At 51.0% G+C, this 18153-nt stretch overlaps 1 pseudogene; it reads right to left on the reverse strand.

Annotated features, from left to right (window-relative positions):
* Nucleotides 1-18153, reverse strand: part of LOC135892673 (junctional adhesion molecule A-like) — an 80262-nt pseudogene that overhangs the window by 57452 nt on the left and 4657 nt on the right.

Raw genomic sequence — 18153 nt, forward strand, 5'->3', positions numbered from 1 at the left:
GGTAACCAGTGAGGTGTTATAGAACCTGTTTTGTGCTGGTTTGGTAAATCTAGGTATTGGAATATCCACCAGCTTTGGGGGTTGTCTGTCCCATTCTCTGCAGTTCACCCTAATTGAGTGACCTCAGTTGGCTCCCCCCCGGGACTCCGGTCACAGGCTCTCACTCCAAAGGAAGAGGGGGATCTCTACTCAATTTGAGCAAGGCGGAGTACATGGGTTAGGTGAGGAGGAGTATCTCTTCGAACAGCAATGCCGTCAGGCGATGTGCCATTGGGGCTGGTTCCATTAGTCTCTTCAGCACAGGGAAGATGTCTGGAGGTGATCCAGATTACTCCAGGGCAGACACCTGTGCCAAGACTGGTGCTGGGTCCCTCATTCCCTGTGCCATTCACAGCCTATGTAGACAATTCAGATGCTTGGTCCTTTGAACCGATGTTTTGTTTCCTCCTTCTGGGACCTTCCTTCACGTTTGGTGTTACATATGGGCTCTGTCCAGTCCCACGAGTGCGTCTCATCTTTATGTACAGGCACGGATGCCAGCTTTACTGCCTGGGAAGCCTGCGCCAGAGTGACCGATGCGGACACCAGGGCCATCCGTGCCAAGAGCCTCAGTACCGCGGCTTTCGGTACAGAGGCCTTTGCCAATATTGAAGTGGTTGGCATCAAAGTCACTTGTGCCAGCTCTGCCGATATTCTCTTCGCCTTCTGTCCAGCGCTCAATCCTGGAGCATGACCTATGCTCAAGAGAGCGCTGGCCGATACCGGCTTAACTAGCCTGACACTGGTAATGGCCGTCACTTCTGTGTCTGAAGTGACCCACGTGGACTGCTCCAGCATACGCCGCCTGAGCAGAGCGTCCCTGGATTTGCGGGTCCTGGATGAAATGGACTTGCCCACAAAGCACTGATCCGGGAGGTGGCTCTCCCATAGGCAGAAGCTGCCTTGACTGTGTCCATCCTTGACAGGCATGAGTCCATCACAGGATAGGCAGATTTTGAAGTCCACCTTGAGACGTGGCAGCTTGCATGAGGTATGAGGGGGTCCTCACTTTTTTTTTTTTTTAAATGTCCACATGAAAGGAGTGTGAAGATGAAGATTTTTTCACAAATCTGATTTAAAAAAATAACGTGTTCAGTTAGGGGAAACAGTGGGCCAGGCGCTCGCTCGGTCCCGTCTTGCTGCCATGGGCATCAAAGGGAAGTGAGGGAGGATTGCGTCTGCTCTGCCTTTTACGCCCTTAAACAGGAGCACGAAGGGGGTGAGAAGGAGGGGGGGAGAAGATAAGTGGCTCCAACAAGCTCAGCTATTCAAAAGAAACCGAACTCATGCCCACGAGACGCACGTGCAACTGCAGTGGAATCCACACGGACACCAAGTCGAAGAAGAGCTGACCTTCCATCATCTTAGGAACAAGCGGTCATGACTAGATCACATTCAATACGTGCAAAGAGAATCACATCTAAACCAGTAAAATAAATAAAATATATATATATGAGAGAGAGAGACAGACACACACCGCTTGTGCTTTACAAGGGACCGTTTCACAAAGCTGAAAACAACTGAACCAAACCAGCTGGCAGGAACCAACCCAGTCTTTGCAGTTTGTGAGCTCCGAGCCATCAGTGCTCCTAAAGATCACTACACTGACTTCTGCTGGAAGGAAGCAGGGCCACAGTAGCAGTTTGTCAGGGTGAGCGCTTGAGCACAGACACTACAGCGAGGGAGGGATTCTCGTGTCACTGTAGTTAACCCACCTCCCCGAGAGGCAGTCGCTAGCTCAACGGAATAATTCTTCATTCACCTAGTGCTCTACACCGGGGCTTAGGTTGGCATAGCTGTCTCTCCGGGGGGTGGATTTTTCATACCCCTGAGAGCTGTTGCTATGCCAATGTAAGTTTTCAGTGTAGACCAACCCTCAGCCAGAGATCATTCCCCAGCTGGGAAAGGCCAGTGGGTGGAACTACACCTTGACTGCACAGGCAGCAATCAACAACTTCTCCAGCACTGGCAATTTTTAAATCAATCGTTTTTTCAGAAGATCTGCTCTAGTTCAAACAGGAATGAATTCAGGGAAGACCTATGCCGTGTGTTATCAAGGAGGTCTGACTAGATCATGGTGACCCTTCCGGCCTTTGAATATATAATTTAGCACTCTGCACTTACGGTCATTCTCAGGCACTTGAATGGTTTGTGTGTCCATCACCTGGGCTGATATCAAGGACCCTACCCTATGGGAAGGAGAAAAAAACGATTAGGAGAGAGGTTTGTTTAGAAACCACAGAACCCAAGTGATCCCAGAGACAGCAGAACAGCTGCCAAGCTCAACCCCACAGAGATTCATCTCTCCTATGAAGGATCAACACCTTAAGAACATTCTTTTCTACCTCATTTTCTTGGAGAACTCTTAGCCTTACAGTAGTTGCCAAGGGTCTGCACCCCATTACAGGAAAGGGGTTTTAGTCAGACTGCTTCAAGCTTTGCTTTCTGGTTGGTTTTTGTTAAGACAAAGTCAAATGTTTGTATTCGGTAAGGCCTTACGACGCTGAACAAGGATCACTAGGACAACTAGTGCACGCGTACAGACTAGTCCCTGCCCCAAAGCGCTTGCAATCTAAAAAGAACAGGAGTACTTGTGGCACCTTAGAGACTAACAAATTTATTAGAGCATAAGCTTTCGTGAGCTACGAAGAAGTGGGCTGTAGCCCACGATAGCTTATGCTCTAATAAATTTGTTAGTCTCTAAGGTGCCACAAGTACTCCTGTTCTTTTTGCGGATACAGACTAACACGGCTGCTACTCTGAAACCTTACAATCTAAAGATACAGATTTCTTCCCCGCTTCCTCTTTAAACAATTGCCCCCCAAATCGCATCCCCAGTCTCAGCAGCACTCCTCCTCCCCACACAAAACCACTCAGCTTATCTCTGATCCACCGAGAAAGAGCCAAAACTGACTGAAGTGTGCACAGGCTGGTTCCTCTTCCCCAGACAGCTTTGCACTTTGCCATCGGACCAGTCATTTTTGCTTATGCCATCACAGTTTCTAGCGCTGTTTCAGAACTTTTATAGCACCTATTGCCCTTGACATGAGTGCAATTTTAGATCTATAAATACAGCGTGATTGCCATTGGGGCTGGAAGCCACAATGCCCTAGTCTTGCCAGGACCACCACCAAACACGCAGACAATTTTATATTACACTCTGAGAGCCCTGAGGTTCTGGCTCCGACGAACAGCAAGTTTCAAATGGGATGGGGACCTCCACTGGGAAAACTCCGTGCTGGTTCTAGGCCAGAAAACAAAAGCGACCACACACGGCTAGGACGGGCTAGGACGGGGAATCTTTCCGGGAGCTGGGTCCCTGACAATTTAGAGGTTTAAAGATTCTCACCAATACTCTGAATTGTACCTGTGCCCCAAAAGGAAGCTGGTGCACTGCTCTGAACGTAGTTCTGGGCAGCAGCATGTTCCCCAACTGGAGTTTCTGGGTGAAATCCAAGAGCAGTCCTACACTGAGCTCCCTCCAGCCAGGAGAGGCCAAGGGCACAGACGCGATAAATCGACCCCCGAGCGCTCTCCCGTCAACTCCTGTACTCCACCGGCGTGAGAGGCACATGCGGAGTCGACGGCGGAGCGGCAGCAGTCGACTCACCACAGTGAAGACACCACGGTGAGTAGATCTAAGTACGTCGACTTCAGCTACGTTATTCCTAGCAGAACCGCTGGCACTTCCTGTTGCTCTGCGGCGCGAACAGGTCTATGTGGGGCGAGCCCCCCCTCTGGAAAATCGAGTGTGCGATGTGCAGCCTGAGGGACCATTCGTGATCGTGAAACCAGCGGCTGAGGCGGTCAGCTAGCTTGTTTTGTGCTCCTGGAAGGTGCGACGCCTCTAGGTGTATCAAGTGGGCGATGCAAAAATCCCACAGCTCGAGGGCTTCCTGGCACAGGGGAGAGGAGCAAGCACCACCCTGTTTGTTTCTATAGAAACATCGCTGCAGTGTTGTCCGTCAGCACCCACACACATGCGCCCTGCAGGTGGGCTAGAACGCTTGGCATGCCAGACAAACCGCCTTCAGCTCCCTTACATTGATATGCAGCGATAATTCTGTGTGGGACCATAGGCCTTGGGCTCTGATATTGCTCAGGTGCACTCCCCAACTGAGCGCTGAGGCGTCCGTGACTAGGGATAGCGTAGGATGGGGTTTGGCAAAGGGTACTCCCGCACAAACAACGTGTGGTTGCAGCCACGAGTGGAGAGATTCGAGGATGCGAGGGGGGAGCACAACTATCGTGTCCTGCGGGTCCATGCCCAGCCTGTGCACCCGCGCCAACCACGCCTGGAGGGCTGGACCATGTATCTGCAGGCTGCCATATGCCCCAATAGTTTCATGCAATTTCTGGCCGTGGTTGTGGGAAACCGGCGAAGGTTTTCGATGATGTCCGTGAGTGCTTGGAAGCGCAGCTCCGGCAGGAACGCCCTCGCCTGCATGGAGTCCAAGAGAGCCCCTATGAATTCTATTCTCTGAGTTGGGGCCAGTGTGGATTTGGGCACATTCAATATGAGGCCCAGCCTGTGGAATGTGGCCTGGGGCAAGGACACATGCTCTGCGGCCTGTGCTTGGGACTCTGCCTTGATGAGCCTGTCGTCTAGGTACGGGAATACTTGCGCCTGACACTGCCACGACTGCCATACACGTGGTGAATACCCGGGGGGCCGCCGAGAGCCCGAACGGGAGCACCCTGAACTGCTAGCACTGGCCACTGACCATGAATCGTCTGTGGGCCGGGATAATAAATATATGGAAGTACGCATCTTTCAAATTGAGGGCTGCGTACCAGTCCCCCGGATCCAGGGAAGGAATGATGGTGGCCAGAGAGATCATGCGAAACTTCACCTTCCTTATGAATGTGTTGAGATCTCGCAGGTCCAGGATAGGCCGGAGCCAACCCTTGTCCTGGGGGGGGGGGGGGGGGGGGGAGGAGATCAGGAAATAGCAGGAGTAGAACCCCTTGCCCCTGAACTCCTGAGGAACCTCCTCTATTGCCCCTAGAGCGAGGAGCGATTGCACCTCCTGCAAGAGGAGTGCTTGTGAGAAGGGTCCCTGAAAAGGGACAGGGATGGGAGGGAACAGAATATCCCACCCCTACCGTGCTGAGGACCCAACGAGAGTCGATTCACGGGGGGGGGAGGAACAGAGAGACTGAAACTGATGCTCCATCCTTGGGCGCATCTTCAAAAAGTTTGGCTTCAGGCCAGGGGGCTGTTTGGCCGAACCCTGGCCTTGGCCTGAGGACTGTGGCGGGCCTCCTATTATTTCTGCCCCGTCTCCTTGACGAGTCTCATCTACGATGCCCAGAGTAGAAGCGGGACGGGGGCTGAGGCTTAAAAGGATCCCCAAAGACTTCAAAGTTGCCCGCGAGTCCTTAAGGCTGTGCAGGCGAGAGTCTGTATTTTGGGTGAACAGGCCTGCACAGTCAAAGGGGAGGTCCTGTATTGTGTTCTGGACCTCAGGTGGTATCCCTGAGACCTGGAGCCACGCACTGCACCTCATTGTGATGGTGGCGATGGTCCGAGCCCACAAGTCCACCGCGTCTAACACAGCCTGGAGGGAGGTTCTGGAGACAACCCTGCCCTCCTCAAGGAGCGCGCTAAACTCCTTGCGCGAGTCAGCCAGGAGTAACTCCTGGAACTTTGCCAACAAACTCCAAGAGTTGAAAGCATAGCGGCTGAGTACCACTTGCTGGTTGGCCACTCGAAGCTGGAGCCCCCAGTCAACTAGACTTTTCGGACAAAAAGGTCCAGTTCTTAGTGTCCCGTGACTTAGGCGCAGGACCCGGCTGTCCTTGCCGCTCTTTGTGGTTTGCCACATCGACCACCACAGTCCCCGGTTGGGGTGGGTGAAAAGGTGTTCGTACCCTTCCTGCGGCACAAAATATTGTCTTTCCAGCCTCTATACCACCCACCGCTAAAGGGGTGGAGCCTGCCAAAGCACCTTTGTGGTATTTTGGATCATTCTTATGAGGGGCAAGGCCATCCTAGAAGGACCCTCAGGGGCAAGGATGTCCACCAGCGGGTCAGACTCCCTCCATGACCTCCTCTGCCTGGAGATTAAGGTTTAGGACCACCCTCCTAAGGAGATCCTGGGGACCCTTGGTGTCCATCACTGGTAGGGTGGTGGTGCCCGCTCCTGCCTTGTCGGGCAAGGAGGCGGCGGTGGCGGCCCGTGGGGACAGGGTCTTCCTGCCATTCTGGCTCTCTGGAGGTCGGGTCAGGTACCTCGGAGCCTCCCGTGACTGGAGGTGGCTCTCGTGTCACTGATGGCGCTGGATCGGGTGCTGCGCCTGAGCATGACAGCCCAGGGTCCCTGTCTCATACGGGGGTGTAGTGAGCCAGCGACGTTGCTGGGGGGGGCCCCCCATGGGGTGCAGATGCCACCGATGCCAGCCTGGAGCCCTGACCCTGGTGGTAGGCCCAAGGAGTCCAAAAGGGCCATTGGACTGGGCCCTGCCACGGGGTGGCCAGGCGACCACGGGTGCCAATGATTCCACCAGTCTGCGGTGCCAGGACCAGGAGCGGTAGTGGCGGCGTCAAGAGACGGAAGACTCGGCGTCTGACTCGGATGAGTAGTCTGTGCCCAACCACAGGAGATGGGAGGGCGCGGAGCCGGACGGTGCCGGGGAGCAGTACCAGGGTGATGGTAAGCGGTGCCGTGACATCATAGGCTTGCCACGATGATGAACCAGAGGCGGTGCCGCCATCGGTGCCGGAGCCACATGTGGTGCCGAGCTAGACGTTGTAGCCGGTGCCGCCACTGGTGCCTGGGCTTGCGGGGCCGGGGACTGTGCCGTCATGGCAATGAGGTCCCATGCTGCCTCATCGGTGTCCGGCATGGAGGGACGGTCGATCTCTTCCTCCAAATCCTCCTGAGTTAGGGAGTCCATCAGCACTGGACTCGATGGGCCTCCTGTTGGGGCCGGAGTCAACGGTGCCAGGTCTTGAGGCCCAGACCATGGGTGTCCCACCGGAGGACGCACCACGCTGGAGTTCACTCAAGGCTTCTTGACGGAGGAACGACCCCGTCCGCCTTCTTATGCGGCACCAGGGACTGCGAGCAGTGCTGCATGGTGGCACTGGCCTTATGGGTTGGGGAGCAGCACCGGTGCTCCTTGGAGGAGTCCTTCCTCAGTGCCGGGACATCCCGCACTGGGGCGCTGCGCACCGAAGATGCCAGTGCCGCTTCTGGTGCCAGCTCGGCTGGAGGGCCTACTCCGTCAGGAGGAGCTTCAAACGCGCTCTCTCTTAGTCCTGGGTATGAAGCTCCTGCAAATTGGGCACTTATCTGTCTGATGGCCTTCTCCTAAACACTTGAGACAGGCAGCATGTGGATTGCCTGCGGGCATAGGTTTCACACACCTCTCACACGCCTTAAATCCCTGTGACTGAGGCATGCCCCAGTGCCTGGGGAAACTAGGACGGGGGAGGGGAAGCCCCCCGAAGTAAGTGCAACTAAACTACAAACTACTATATAACAAACTAAACTATATACAACTAAGAAAGGGAACCACTAGGTAGGCACTTGCAAACGCAAGAGACTGAGCTGCTCCAACAACCGTCACTGGCGGTAAGAAGGAACTGAGCAAGCGGCGGGTTGGCAGGGACCTATATACACTGCCATAAAGGTGCCACTCCAGGGGTCTCCACAGCCAACCGACGGGTATCGCTAGGGGAAAATAGCTTCCTATGATTGTGCATGCAGCACGCACGTGCACGCACACCTATTGGAATGCACATGAGCAATCACTCGAAGAAGAACTCTTAGTTCCTTTCTCATGCTGCTTTGCCAGGTGTCCTGGTTCCCCAGAAGTGTGGCAGGTTTTTAATGATTTTAATGGTACCTGCTGCCCCATTTGTTTTACATTTGTTTCCTCCAGATGCCTACGACTGGCAGGCAAGTTACTACCCCCCACCAGCATGAGTATTTGAGACTTGCTAGTGATCTTGTGTGCTTCTGGAGCTTGACACATTTAGCGTGTGCTTCAAATGGATGGGATGCTTCTATAGTGGCAGTCGTCTTGGATGCCTGATTGCTAAGAGCTAGTCTTGGCTCTGCCTTGGGCAACTCACACAAGTGCCTCAGTTTCCCCATCTGTAAGTATTCTTATACTTATCCTATCCTATCTCCTAGAACTGGAAGGGACCTTGAAAGGTCATCGAGTCCAGCCCCCTGCCTTCACTAGCAGGACCAAGTACTGATTTCCCCCCGGTTCCCTAAGTGGCCCCCTCAAGGATTGAACTCACAACCTTGGGTTTAGCAGGCCAATGCTCAAACCACTGAGCTATCCCTCCCCCCTTAAATCCCTTCTCACAAGGGGAGGCTTTCTACAGTGTCATAAGCGTGGGGGAGGTTTACAAGACATGGTTCCTCCCCAAGAAGTTCACAATCTAGAGCCCCACTGATTCCACAACCACACCGAGGTGACAGCTAAATCATGGCTCCGCTTTGTAGTAGAGACAGGTCTTGGGAGGATTCAGCCCTGTCTGGGAATGCTCTTACACAGCCCATCGGGAACAGCCAAGATCTAGTCTACACCACCAAATGTAAATCATGCTTTGATTATTCCGAGGGAAAGCTATGTTGTAACCGGGACCAGTGACTGGGCTGTTCTGTAGATGGGGCCTTATAACCAATTTAAATGGTCATAACATCTGGCGATGAGGCACCCATGCTTATGACATTTCCTTCTCTGTCACAGTTTCTTAGCCTGGCTGTGACTTAGCCTAGTATCTACCAGGATTAAAACAGTTCCCTAACAGTTGTATCCTGTTATTTTTCCTGACCACAAAGACAAGCTATATATTTCACAGCTGCCTCTAAATATGGTTCTTGCAGTGTTCAGGCCGGTGACACAATGGTGATTAGGTTTAAGCAGAAGACAAGGGTTAATACAGTTTAAGGTCCCATGATCAGGTTTCACTACATCTTGGTTCTTTAGTATACCTTAAATTAAATTGATTTTAACTGTATCAGTATTGCAGGTCCACCAGGGACAAAGAGCAGGATGGAGAGAGAGAGAGAGGCTAAGCTAGGCTGGTACTTTGCAAGTCAGGAGAGAAATGACAGAGGTGTAAAATGAAGTGTTAATGGACATTAGGGCTGTAATTGAATCAAGCAGAAAAAGCCTAAGCAGCAGTCTGATAAAAATGGCTGCTAAATGACAGCATGTGACCAACTGGGACTGTTCTTACTGTGATCTGTAAGTGCTGACAGGGGAGTGTGGCTGGGATGGTCTGCGTTGGGGGATGGGAGAATGACCGAAGGGAAATACCTGAGCCTGTAACATGAGAACCCAGGAGGGGGCTGGGGCGAGGTGACACCTTTGCCCGGGAAACTGAACAAAGGTGGGAGGGGTCGCTGAAGGCAGAGTCTGGGGAGCTGGCTGGTGAGGTGACTGGAGGCAGGGAGGGCTCTGACCTCTGGAGGGGGCTGGGGTGTCCGAGGACCCCAAGATGGACCTAACTGAGGGGTATCCTGTTGTCTGTGCCTGCAAGACCTGTCTCGGACTGTATTCCCGTCGTCTAAATAAACCTTCTGCTTTACTGGCTGGCTGAGAGTCATGGTGAATCGCAGGAAGCCGGGGGTGCAGGGCCCTGAGTCCCCCCTTACTCCGTGACACAGCAACAGGCTGGAAATGGGGCAAATCAAATTGCAGTCATTGATTAAAGTCAGGCCTTGGCTACACTCAGGACGCTGTGAAGCGCGAGTGTAGTCGCGCCGCCAGCGCTGCGAGAGCGTGCAGCACTGCAGGCACTGATTACACTGGCGCTTTACAACGCTGCACTCGCTGTGCTCAGGGGGGTGTTTTTTCACACCCCTGAGCGCAGCAAGTTGCAGCGCTGTACAGCGCCAGTGTAGCCAAGGCCTCAGTTAAGTAACTAGAGAGAGTGAAAACCAGTAATATGCAGCACTAATCACATGGAAAACTAAATCAGCTACATGACAAAGTAGCGGTTCTTTGAGTCAGTGAGTTTCAGCCTGAGCAGTAGTCTGAAGTCTATACAACAACCTGATGCCATTTCACAATTAAACAGATATAACACAAAGATGCACCACCGTGGCTAGGTCCAAATTATAACATATAGCACACCCTCCAAGGATGCTGTACCAAGTGGCCTTGCCCCACAGTTCCCTGAGAAAAATGTTTGTGGGAGTAAATCCATCGCTGGCTGGTCCTGCACCAATGTTTCAGAGCGTGAACCACAGACGTGGCATGTTTCAGTGTACACAAAAGCTGATATCTTACTACATTAATAGCAACCCGTCTGGCATAAGGGACTCTATTCTTTGGAAGACAAGACACAGGACCATAGATTTTTAAGTGCTGGAAGGACCAGTGTGGCCATCTAGTCTGACCTCCTGCAGAGCAAAGGCCTTAGAATTTCACCCAGCAATTCCTGTCTCAAGTCCAATAACTTGTAACTGAGCTAGAGCATATATTTTAAGACACCCAATCATGATTTAAAGATTTCAAGTGATGGAGAACCCGACAAACTTCTTGATTCACTGTCCCAGTGAGCGATATGCCCCCTCACTGTTAAAAATGTGCCCCCTTGTTTCTGGTTTAAATTTTTCAAGTTTCACTTTCTAGTCCTCAGATCTGGCATTCTGCCTTTGCCTGCTACATTAAAGAACTGCCTGTTACTCCTGAGGGCAAAATTAAAAATTCTGCACCCAAAAAAAAAAAAAAAAAAAAAAAAAATTCTGTGCACAATATTTTAAAGCTCTTCAAGCTTTATTGTCAATAAATAAATGCAGAGGCTCCAGCATGCAGTGGGGAGCACAGGCCACTGGTTGTACGAAGGTGGGAATCACCCTGCAGCCTCCCTACTGCCCACCCCCAGGACACGGACTCAGTGGTGAGGCTGCACTTAGGGTGACCAGATGTTCTGATTTTATGGGGACAGTCCCGATATTTGGGTTTTTTTTTTTTTAAATATGGGCTCCTACTACCTCCCACCCCCTGTCCCAATTTTTCCACACTTGCTACCTGGTCACCCTAGCTGCACCTGACCCAGCACAAGGCCTGGGCCTACTGCAGACACACCCTGGGGCCCTGCCCCTCTGCGCCAGGTGTGGGGCAGGCAGGCTCAACCAGGCAGGATCCAAGTGTGGAGGGGCTCAGTGTGGGGTGAGAGGATTCTGTGTGGGACAATCAGGGTGCAGGCTGCTCAGTGTGGGGGGATCTGAATGCACAGAGGCTCGTTGGTGGCGGGGGTTCCAGGTGCAGGGGCAATGGGACTCTGCAGGAGCTTCCAGGTGAAAGTGGTTGGGTATCGGTGGAGGGGTCTGGGTGCGAGGGTCTCAGCAGGAGGCTCTGGGTGCTGGGGGAGTGGGACTTGGTGGGGTGGGGATCTGGGTGCAGCTAGTTGGGGGGGTCAGTGGCATGGGGGTCTGGATGTGGGGGCTCAGGGGGGTGAGGCTTGTCAGGGTGGGGGGTTGAGTGCAGGGAGCTCAGTGGGGGGTGATCTGGGTGCAAGGTGGGGGTCTGGAGGCAGGGGGGCTCCAGATGCAGGCGTTGAGGTTCAGTGGGGTGGGGTTTGGGTATGGAGGGCTAGGGGGGGGTTCTGGGTGTACAGGGTGAGACATGTCAGGGGGGTCTGAGTATGGGAGGTCCAGATGCACGGGGGTTGGGCGGATGGGGGAGCAGCTTCCCGTACAGTGACCCCTCCCCCTGCAGCTGAGGAGCGATGGGGGCAGGAAGCAGGGGAGGATGCTGAGCTTCCTGCAGCTGGATCCTGCAACATGATCAGCAGGCTGCCACAGCCTTACCCTGGTCTATGTGGCAATGCTCAGGCATCGCCCATGAACCAGCAACTTTGTGGGGCATGGTGTCAGCTTTAGATACTTCCAGTAAGACTCTCCCACTTGTACAGATGCCCTCTTTGGTCAGCTTTCCTTGCAGTCTTTACCTTTCCACTGCTGTTAATTCTTCAATATACACTCTTCCCTCTGCCGTGGGGCAGGGAAAGCTTCTCCTTAGGAGCAACGTGGCAGGGGATGGCTTTGTAACTTCAGCTCAAGATCTGACTCTCTGAAGCTGCAAAATCAGGACCAGAAGTCCCAGCCAAAATTTCCAAAACAATTTCTCGGGGGGGGGGGGGGGAATCTATGACCCAGTCTCTGTCCTACAAAGTGTCTCAGCACTTCCTGTATTTCCTGCATCCCTGCAGAAATGGGGCGCGCTAGTGTGGTTGAGTGACAAGGAAATGCATATTGCAGCAATTGAAGTAAATGGAGGACAAATGGTCAGAACAATAGTTTGAATAACTACTTCCTCAAAGTACATACCTGCCAGGGAAACCAATTTCTCTTACAATAGGAGTACAAGGGAAAGCTTCTCCCCCACTGTTTTAAAACTTCCAAGTCTTGTCCAGTAGTACCGATTACCCATCTTTTTGCAACGAATTAGTGCAGGAGCATTTGTACCAGTCACTCAGTGCACAAGAAAGAATTGCCCAGCCACTTCAGCCAAGCCTGCTTGCTTTGTAAAGAGGTGCTGTTTACTAAGGGCTTGGCTACACTTGCAAGTTAGAGCACATTAAAGCAGCCCCAGGCACCCTAACTCATGATGCGTCCACACTGGCAAGGCACGTAGCGCACCCAGACTCCGTGGCTGGAGCGCTCCTGGTAATCCACCTCCCCGAGAAGCATAACGCTTGCTGCGCCCCGGCTGGAGTGCCGCAGCGCCAGTGTTGACGCCCTGATCAGCCTCCAGAAGTGTCCCACAATGCCTGTTCTAGCCACTCTGGTCATCACTTTGAACTCTACTGCCCTGCCCTCAGGTGACCAACCGTCAGACCCTGCCCTTTAAATTCTCTGGGAATTTTGAAAATCCCCTTCCTGTTTGCACAGCAAGGTGTGGAGTGCTCTCAACGAATCTTTCCAGGTGACCATGCCTCCACGCGCCAGGCGATCCCCAGTATGGAGCAATGGCGAGGTGCTGGACTTCAGTGTTTCGGGGGAGCAAGCTGTCCAGTCCCAGCTGCGCTCCAGCCGTAGGAATTATGATACACCTCTACCCTGATATAACGCGACCCAATATAACACGAATTCGGATACAACGCGGTAAAGCAGTGGTCCGGGGGAGCGGGGCTGCGCACTCCGGCGGCTTAAAGCAAGTTCGATATAACGCGGTTTCACCTATAACATAGTAAGATTTTTTGGCTCCCGAGGACAGCGTTATATCGAGGTAGAGGTGTACCTTCGGGCAGAAATCAAGGGACATGATGGAAAGGGGACATGACCGGGACGCACTGCAGTGCAGGGTTAAAGTGAAGGAGCTGCAGAATGCGTACTGCAAAGCGCGCAAGGCAAACTACCGCTCCGGTTCTGCCCCCGCGACCTGCCGTTTCTACAAAGAGCTGGACGCGATACTTGGGGGCGACCCCACCTCCACTTTGACACTGCAGAGCCCAGTTCAACAAGGCAAGAGGAGGAGGAAAGCGGGAACGAGGGTGCTGAGGAGGAGGGAGACAGCCCAGCATCCCTAGATGCATGCAGCCAGGAGCTGTTCTCAAGCCAGGAGGAAGGTAGCCAGTCGCAGTGGACAGTGCTTGGGGAAGGACAAATGCCAAAGGTGGTGCCCTGTAAGCGGCTTTTATTTTGGGAAGGAAGTTGTTTGGTGCAGGCTCTTGGAGCGAGGAGGGTTAGGGCTGCATGCATGCCTAGATGCGGAATAGGGCGTTTATGGGGCTCTCTCACATCATGGTAATCGGCCTCAGTAATCTCTTCAGAGGTCTCATGCAGAAGTGAGATATAACTGAGTTTACAATTTCCAAAGGCAAACTGGGATTTAGGATTGCCTCTCCGCCACATCGTTTCCACCCAGGCACTAGAGGCAGCAGTGTGGTGCTCATTTCTCCAATCTGAGCTACAGAGGTTTGTTTTTATGTATGATGAACCCAGATTCACTATAAAAAAAAATTTCCCCCCAAAATCCACACCCCGGAACACCAACATCCCATAGAGCAAAAGCAGATCTAGGTAGTTATAGCTGAGCTCCTCACAACCACCAATGGATTTTAACCTCACACTGCCGTGAAGGTAGATAAGTATTATCCTCATTTTACAGATGGTGAATTGAGGCACATGGTAGATTAAGTGATTTGCCAAGGTCACACCAGAAGCCTGTGGCAGAGTAAGAAACTGACCCAAGTCTCCTGATGCCTAGTTCAGTGCCTTATCCAATAAGCTATCCTTCTACCCTGCATGAGACTAATTACTGAGATCTTTGCACTTCCAAAGGAGATTTCCCCTCCAACATCTGGGTCAGCAATCACCGTGTCACTACATCCCCCACAGATGAGAAGTTCAGGTTTATGAAAGAGTTATGCTCCCGCTGGGGATTTTAAAGGCTCAGGGAGCAAAAGGCAAGATCTCGGTCCTAACAGGATCCCATCAAGACTTAGACTAGACCACCAGTTTCTCCAGAGGTTCTTACATCCTTTTGAAACTCCCGCCCTCTGTCTGCACTATTGAGACAACCCGTGCGGATACCTCTACCATTAACAGTCAAGCATATTGCCCTTATTACTAATGTTTTAGAGATTAAATCTGTAAATACATTTTATAGGAAAACAGGAAAAATGACTACGTGCTTTTTAACCCACTTAAAGAAACACCTTAATTTGGAGCCAACTTTACATTAGTATTGATTCTTTGTGTGGACAGACTGGAGCCTTCTGCAATCTGCATTTGTTATAAGCACCTCTATCAGGAATTAGGGCCCCATTGTCCTAGGCAAGGTACAAATTTACCCAGAAGGCTCACAGTCTAAGACAAAAGATTTGACTTGGGAACAGACAGGAGGGAGGAAGAAGGGATGTTAGGTTAGTTGTAACAATGATCTTAGTACTCACGAGTGATCACTAGTCTAGTGTCATCACATGGTAGTGATAAATAGGTTTCACAAAGATAGACTAAGGATGGATTTAAAAGACATAAGGCAGTGACTGCAAATTTAGATGAGGATTTCTTCTCACGAGTAATGGGAAAAGCAGACATGCAGGTTTATTACTAACCCATTAACACTAGCATGTAATTAATGCAGAGGAGGAGCCAGTGCTCATACATCATAAGAATGTCATTAAACCTGCATCATGTGCAAAGGAGACAAACCCCCATGATTTAATCAAGATGGATGGTTAAAAGGAACTGGGAGGTTTTGGAACACAGAAGTGGTCAATTTGTCTGACTTCATCAAGACGACCACCTGGAAGTAAAAAAGGGGGGCAAAAGCCAAACCCTGATTGCAGGAGCTACACATGCATTCAAAGTCAAATTTACACACATGTAACATGCATTACTTAAGACTGAAAAGCAAGATTTTTTTTAATGGAAAGAGAGGCTACCTTAAAAAGGATGTTGGCAGGTCAGCTTTGACCCAGAAATTAAACAAGCACAAATGGTTTGTTTGTATTTCTTTAAAAAGTTTTAAAAACTAAAATCACAAATTTCCATTGATTTTTAGAAATTCAATGGAAACGGGCAGGGTTTAATGTTTTTTAAGTGACCAGCAAAAGGGGAAAATGTGTTTGATTGTAAAGAAGAAACAATGCACAAAAAAGGCCTGAATTGATTTGTGTTTTAATGGGTTTTGTATTTTTTTTTTTTTTTTTTTTAAACATGAGAGATTAGAGCTTTTGCTGAACAAATTCACTGACTCACTAAAGAATTAACCAGATTTTGACATCAACCAGAGCTATTGAAAGGAAACTGTTTCCCATAACTTCCAGTTCATTAACTTGGTGATGTCTCATCCCTCTTCTCTGGAATGGTTGTTGATTCCCTCCATTCTTCACTTATCCACCCTTGACATTTTTCACCCCCTTCCATCTGAAGGTCCGCCCTGCCAGCTTCCCCTTCCCCCTCCCCCCATGCTCACCCCCAACATCTGCTTCCTCCACTCCTGTTCTTGCATTGTGGTGTGTTCCTGGCAAAACCGCTATGACCAGGCTAATTGCATGCACTACAAATTCATTCTCTCCTGTTCTACCATCTTCCTACATGAACCACTCTGCTACTCCATCTTAAATGAATCCCATGCCTCCAATCCCAACTGCCTTTTCACCATTTTTGGGTATGTCTACACTGCAAACTAGAGGTGTATTCTTAACTCAGGTTAGCTAACTTAGGATAAAATAGCAGTGAAAACACAGCTACACAGCATGTGTTAGCATCTGGAGTTAAAGTCTATAGGGCAAGATGAACTTGCACTGCTAACCCGAGCTAAAAGACAGGTTACTGTGTCTTCATTATTATTTAAACCCAAATTAGTGAACCTGAATTAAGAATACACTTTTTTCCCCAGCAGTGTAGCCCTCAATCCTCAAACCTTCCTCTCCTCCTGCATCTCGGCTTCTCTCTTGACACGGGATCTTATCAATTTCTTCCCAGGAAAAAACAAAAACCTGACATGACCTTCCCTCTCCCATCTGCTTGCCCTTTCTTTACCTTCCCCTCCCACCTCACAACTCTCGCCTCCTTCTCCCTGACCACAGACAGAAGTTTTTTATCTTCTTTCCTTCTCCAGCCCCTCCACTTGCCTCACTGACTCCATCCCACATGCCTCACACCCAGTCTCATACCCTCCCTTACTCTTCTCCGGCTCTTTCCTCCCACTAAAACGCCCACCCTTCTCCCTCCATTACCATACCATTGCCTCTCCCCCTTTTATCTCTAATCTTATTGAATACATGATCTACAATCCCTGGCTGGAATTCCTCTCTGCCAATTCCATCCTAGACCAGGAGCAGCACTTCAGGGGAGGGGGGAGCCTTGCAGGGCCTATAGCCACCCCAAAATTTGCCTTAGCCCTCTCTCCCCACCCCACCAGCTGCCGTTCTCCGGCCACCTAGCTCTGAAGGCAGAGCAGAGGCTGCTGGCCGGGCATCCAGCTCCAGCAGCATTGGAGAATTAAGGCCAAGCACGGGGCCTAAGACTAGCCCCCCAGCCTGTGTCCCCACTAGCTGGGAAACGATGCCCAGGGTAGGTGAAGGGCTGGAGCTCTCCATAGTGGTCTAGACTGACTCACTCCGACCTGGGCTCCTGGACCCTGCCCCCCCACAATCACTGCTATCCAAGGATTCTGCTGGCCCTGGAGCCAGGTCCCCACACCCAGGCAGCTCCTGCCAGCTGCAAGCAGCAAGTGCCCCACACTGCCCAGCTCCAGTTTCAGACCTGGCTGGAGGTCGGGCCTCACGGTGAGGGGGGGGGGCACAGCTCCCCAATTTTCTGTCTGGCCCACCTCTAATAGCTTGAGAATTTTCAAAATTAGTTAACACCTATTTAAAGCAAATCCTGATAGATTTGGGTGAATAGCTCTTTCTAGAAGATTCATACACCCTTTGGGGTTGAAAAGACTCTAGTTCTCTCATCCTCCAGCAAGGACAGGGACCAACAAGACTTGATATTCCTAATTGTAAAGTTACAGAAAGCAAATGAAACTTTACAACATTTGGGCTGCTCTTACACATCATAAAAGCAGCACAAAGGGAACAATAGCTTTAAATAAACAAAGCTTTCCCAGCAATATTTGCAAGCAAAACATTCAAAGTGCCTGAAAACACTGGAACAATGACAGACAGGCTACCCAAAAAAATACAACTAGTTTTCATTGTTTAAGTGCAAGAAGTGAATAACCTCAATGGTGAAAACCGAACTGGATTTCTAGAGTGCTTCCATTTTCCTGAGTTTGAGGTGTTCTTGTTAATACAGGAAACGAGATTTGTTTAGCAGCATCTAGGATTTGTGACTTAACTGGGTCTCCAACCGTGAGCACTGTGAAAATAGAGCCTCCTGCAATCAGTATGGCTGCACAGGCCCCTCTGAATGCCTCGGATAAGGAATCATCAGCATTTTACAAACGGTGTTTAACTCACAAGGAAAGAAACTTCTTCCCCCATTTCAGACCAAGCAAAAATTCAGAATGAAGCATCGCTAAAATCCACCTCCACCCTCCCAGGCCTTTAATCTGCCCAGAAGGGCCCTGGCGAGGGCTTTACAGAGATTCGAACTCAAAGCACCAAATGTTTAGCACAATCCTCAAACCCCAAAGGCAATAGGGGCCAATGCAGGGTGGGGACTCAGCTGAGAAAAG

Source organism: Emys orbicularis, chromosome 20 (assembly GCF_028017835.1).
Source record: "Emys orbicularis isolate rEmyOrb1 chromosome 20, rEmyOrb1.hap1, whole genome shotgun sequence".
NCBI classification, from domain to species: domain Eukaryota; kingdom Metazoa; phylum Chordata; order Testudines; family Emydidae; genus Emys; species Emys orbicularis.